We start from the raw sequence: 5,902 nt of genomic DNA on the forward strand, positions 1-5,902 counted from the left end.
GGTATAAAAAATGAATGAAATCCGACTATGACCACGCCCACTTTTTCGATATCGAAAATTACGAAAAATGAAAAAAATGTCATAATTCTATACCAAATACGAAAAAGGGGATGAAACATGGTAATTGGATTGGTTTATTGACACGAAATATAACTTTGGAAAAAACTTCGTAAAATGGTTGTGACACATACCATATTAAGTAGAAGAAAATGAAAAAGTTCTGCAGGGCGAAATAAAAAACCCTTGAAATCTTTGCAGGTATTATATATATAAATAAATTAGCGGTATCCAACAGATGATGTTCTGGGTCACCCTGGTCCACATTTTGGTCGATATCTGGAAAACGCCTTCACATATACAACTACCACCACTCCCTTTTAAAATACTCATTACCACCTTTCATTTGATACCCATATCGTACAAACACATTCTAGAGTCACCCCTGGTCCACCTTTATGGCGATATCTCGAAACGGCGTCCACCTATGGAACTAAGGATTACTCCCTTTTAAAATACTCATTACCACCTTTCATTTGATACCCATATCGTACAAACGCATGCTAGAGTCACCCTTGGCCCACCTTTATGGCGATATCTCGAAAAGGCGATCACCTATACAACTACCACTACTCCCTTTTAAAACCCTCCTTAATACCTTTAATTTGATACCCATATCGTACAAACAAATTCTAGGGTCACACCTGGTCCACCTTTATGGCGATATCTCGAAACGGCGTCCACCTTTGGAACTAAGCATCACTCCCTTTTTAAAATACTCATTAACACCTTTCTTTTGATACCCATATTGTACAAACAAATTCTACGGTCACCCATGGTCCACCTTTATGGCGATATCTCAAAACGGCGTCCACCTATGGAACTAAGGATTACTCCCTTTTAAAATACTCATTAACACCTTTCTTTTGATACCCTTATTGTACAAACAAATTCTAGGGTCACCCCTGGTCCACCTTTATGGCGATATCTCGAAACGGCGTCCCCCTATGGAACTAAGGATTACTCCCTTTTAAAATACTCATTAGCACCTTTCAATTGATACCCATATCGTACAAACGCATTCTAGAGTCAACCCTGATTCACCTTTATGGCTATATCCCTAAATGGCGTCCACCTATAGAACTATGGCCCACTCCCTCATAAAATACTCTTTAACACCTTTCATTTGCTACCCATATCGTACAAACGCATTCTAGAGTCAACCCTGATCCACCTTTATGTCTATATCCCTTATTGGCGTCCACCTATAGAACTATGGCCCACTCCCTCATAAAATACTCTTTAGCACCTTTCATTTGACACCCATATCGTACAAACGCATCTAGAGTCAACCCTGATCCACCTTTATGGCTATATCCCTAAATGGCGTCCACCTATAGAACTATGGCCCACTCCCTCATAAAATACTTTTTAACACCTTTCATTTGATACCCATATAGTACAAACAAATTCTAGGGTCACCCCTGGTCCACTTTTATGGCGATATCTCGAAACGGCGTCCACCTATAGAACTATGGCCCACTCCCTCATAAAATACTCTTTAACACCTTTCATTTGATACCCATATTGTACAAACAAATTCTAGGGTCACCCCTGGTCCACTTTTATGGCGATATCTCGAAACGGCGTCTACCTATGGAACTAAGGATTACTCCCTTTTAAAATACTCATAACACCTTTCTTTTGATACCCATATCGTACAAACAAATTCTAGAGTCAACCCTGATCCACATTTATGGCGATATCCCTAAATGGCGCCCACCTATAGAACTATGGCCCACTCCCTCATAAAATACTTTTTAACACCTTTCATTTGATACCCATATAGTACAAACAAATTCTAGGGTCACCCCTGGTCCACTTTTATGGCGATATCTCGAAACGGCGTCCACCTATAAAACTATGGCCCACTCCCTCATAAAATACTCTTTAACACCTTTCATTTGATACCCATATTGTACAAACAAATTCTAGGGTCACCCCTGGTCCACTTTTATGGCGATATCTCGAAACGGCGTCCACCTATGGAACTAAGGATTACTCCCTTTTAAAATACTCATAACACCTTTCTTTTGATACCCATATCGTACAAACAAATTCTAGAGTCAACCCTGATCCACATTTATGGCGATATCCCTAAATGGCGCCCACCTATAGAACTATGGCCCACTCCCTCATAAAATACTCTTTAATGCCTTTCATTTGATACACATGTCATACAAACACATTCCAGGGTTTCCCTCGGTTCATTTTCCTACATGGTTATTTTCCCTTAAGTTGTCACCATAGCTCTCAACTGAGTATGTAATGTTCGGTAACACCCGAACTTAACCGTCCTTACTTGTTATTTATTAGTCTACAAATTTAATAATCAATCACACTAAATATAGTTTCGGATTACAGATAAATTACAGGAGCATACAAAGTGAAATTTATATTAGAAAATATGTATTATATTATTAAATCAGTTGTCGGGATGGACTCTGATGCCGAGCAACGGGAATTGGTTATTAGTGCTGTCGGAATGGACGTGATTTCGAGCAGCTGATGTATATTTAATACACAATAAGTAGGACTGCGGTATGTGGGAGGTTGGAAAGGACGTGATTCCAAGCCACCCACCAAATCATTGCGTATTTAAGATAGACCGTCGATATTTTTTTTTTTTTTTGCGTGGAGTGAGTCACACGTATCAATGTTTTTGCAGTGCTTATTGAAATCAGTACATAGACAACGAAGAGGTTCGTGCATTTCAAAATTCGACCTGCATGTGCTTATATGAAAGGATGGAAAATGTCTAGATGGTCTAAAGGGAATATTAAATAAAATTTCACCAAACAGAAATGGGCTATTTACCATCCCTCTAATAACGTAGGGAGCTGAATCAGTGTTAAACGGCCGCAATAAGGAGGAAGAATCCTTGAGTGGTCCCACGGTAAGTCCCTTAGCGCAAAAATCAGGAATTGCTTCTGAACCGACTCTGATTTGTCGCAGTAGGTCAGGTAACGAGGGTTCCAGATTATCGAAGCGTATTCCAGTATTGCCCTCACCTTTCTTTGATAATTGAGCTTCAGGCCAAGAAACTTTTCTAAATACTGTATTTTTATCAAAAACTTCTCACATATACCATCATCAAAATTGTTTTCCTCCGTAATACTTTGACGGAGTGACTTCATTTTCATCTGTGCAGCTGTTGTAGAAGACATTTTTTTGTGTCACTTGAGTTTTCTATGTTCTCCTTATCAACCATCTTCCTGTTTTAGTCCAACCCAGATTATGGAATTTCTTTATATTTATTCACAGCCATACCTAATCTCCCTGGTGGTGGGTTCCTGTGCTCATATCGCATTTGCCTGTTTAATGACTACTACATTTGCCAGTTTTTAAACCTGAGTTCAATCAGCAAATGCCTGCAATCACTGACTACCCTAAAGGAGGGGAGGTGGTTTTACCATGAGAGTTCGTACCTTGGCTATGAAACAGGATGAGAGACAAGTAGTTGTTTCAGCCTGGCAAATACCATATTTGTCGGGTAGCTCTACGTCGAGAATTCAGTGAAAATAGTAATGGAGCTTAAGTTAAAATTATTTTCCCATTCGTTCCGATGCAGAAGTGTAGTGGAGAATTTATCGTCCGACCACGAGATCGGTATCATATAATCCGTCTGGCAAAAGTTGAGTAGATGTGATTTATAATTTTTGAGTGACCAAAACTTGTGTATAGAAAGGCTTTCACAAGTCTCACCAGAGTCCGAGAATATTAAATATTTTCCACGCTGACAACTCCGGGTGTGGTTTACTTTCTTTGCAACTGTCTTTTAGCCTCTCTAGAATTTTTTCGAATAAAATCCAGTTCGTTGTCTCAAATAATTTGTAAGTTTTTGTAGAAACATTCTAGTTTTCGATTCTTATATGTAGTATTCTTGCGTGGTAATTTATGACGTTGGAAAGAAACATTCCACTATCAAACAATTTGAAATACATGCGACTTAAATGAGTGACTTTGATACACTCAACCGTTGGGATTCTAGGTCAAAATACTGACCATACTGTAAGGAATTTTTGGGAAATTTTATATCTGCCGCCTTATTCTCCAGATACCAACAAAATTGAGCATAATTGGTTTGCTGTAAAAAACAGAGCCAGGAAGAACTTTCCTCTATTCGAATGCCTGAGTTCCTGATAATTATGCACCTTATGCTAACGTTCGAATCGCTTAACTGTCGAATAAGTGACTCCAATATTCAGAAATGCATAATGGTCTTTATTTAGACTACTTTGGGTGTAGCACTTCACACTTACAATTACAGTGGAGTCTGGATATAGTGAACTAATTTCTGCAAGGCCTGTTCACAGTATCCAGGTTGTTCACTATATTAATGTTAAATTTTTTTTTTTTAACTTGGTTTATTAGCTTTAAATTCACGTTTGTTTATGTAAACAAAACAGATTATTTGTATAAAATAATATTTTGAAAAATACATACATATTATTGAAAGAATTTACGAATAGATGTTTGCTTTTTGTGTTCGGAAATTGACTTTTGGACCGCTTTTTCGCATAGACTTTTCAGGACTAGTATGCCAGCATAGTTAGTGGTGTTAGCTTCAGCCCATGCGATAGCTATATCGAAGCTTTTAATGGCTTCAATAGCTTTTATTGAATTTCCGAGCTGTCCTTCGCCTTGGTTGTCATCACCAGATCCTTCAGTATCCATGGCATAATTATCTAAATCAATTTCTTCGTCAACTTGGATTGAATTCCACTTCTCAATATCTTGTTCCGTGTAGGTTTCCTAAAACAAATAATGTTCACATACAAACTTAATTAACAGGTGCTTGTCAAGTGGGTGAATAAAATTAACTTGAACTTCTTTACATATATCCTGCAATATTTTTTGACGAAGTAAGCTCAAAAGAATATCATCGTCTTCATCCTCGCTTTCATTTGCTTCTGTAGTATTTATAGTAATAAAGGCTTCCAACATTTTACTATTACATTTGGCTGCAGCTGATTCCAAAATGATCCAGCTGATCCAAATGATACAGCATCCATTAAAGTTAAATGTTTTAGAAATTGTGTGATGTCATCATTTCCTACAGCTAAAAGCAGGATATGCTTTTTGTAATACAGCTGAGTTAAGCGAATCACATTTTGATCCATAGACTGAATTAAAGGCGTTACATTTGGAGGCATATAAATCACGAATATGGATGCATCAGCAGTTTTAAGTTCAGTTTCTGGTGGATGGCAAAGGGCGTTATCAAGCAAAAGGATAGCTTTGGCTGGTAATCATTGCTGTAGTAAATACTTTGAACCTAATATCAATTAAAAACGAATAAATACTCTGCAAAAATGTCAGGAGTTGCATTATAAATGTACCTGAGGGACGAAGCAATGCTGAAGGGATCCGTTGCCTGGATATCCGATGAAAGTTTCTCGCCACACACTTTTAAATGTCGCATTCCAAAGCGAGTTTTAAATCCAGATAACTAACCGGGGCTGGCATGAAAGCTACATTTTTTTTCTTTAAAGTCAGCGTGCAGCTTCATTGCTTTTTTCGTAAGCACTTTCCCAGTAACTTGACAATTTTTGTTTTGTTGAGCTACAAACCACTTGTATAACATCTTCTCCATGCGGGGATACTCGCCTTTTCTAAGAGTCTTTCGCTTAGATGCTCCTACTGCCTGGTGGGATATAATACTACGATGATTTTTTTTATTCCCAAAACTGTTGATTTGGCTACACCATAAATCATTGCTAAGAATGAAACACTAGCACCTTTCTCTAGTTTGTGAGCAATTTTAAGTTTTTGCTTTAATGGAAGGAATTTCTTCACAGGCATGATAACACTTAATTTATTAGCACATAAACACTTTTAAAAA

General features: G+C 37.8%; 1 pseudogene; it reads right to left on the bottom strand.

The window, feature by feature from the left end:
• Nucleotides 1–4,506: 4,506 nt before the first annotated feature.
• On the bottom strand, nucleotides 4,507–5,213 carry LOC137241848 (uncharacterized; annotated as a pseudogene).
• Between the last annotated feature and the right edge of the window lie 689 nt (nucleotides 5,214–5,902).

Source organism: Eurosta solidaginis, chromosome 2 (genome assembly GCF_040869045.1).
Source record: "Eurosta solidaginis isolate ZX-2024a chromosome 2, ASM4086904v1, whole genome shotgun sequence".
NCBI lineage: Eukaryota > Metazoa > Arthropoda > Insecta > Diptera > Tephritidae > Eurosta > Eurosta solidaginis.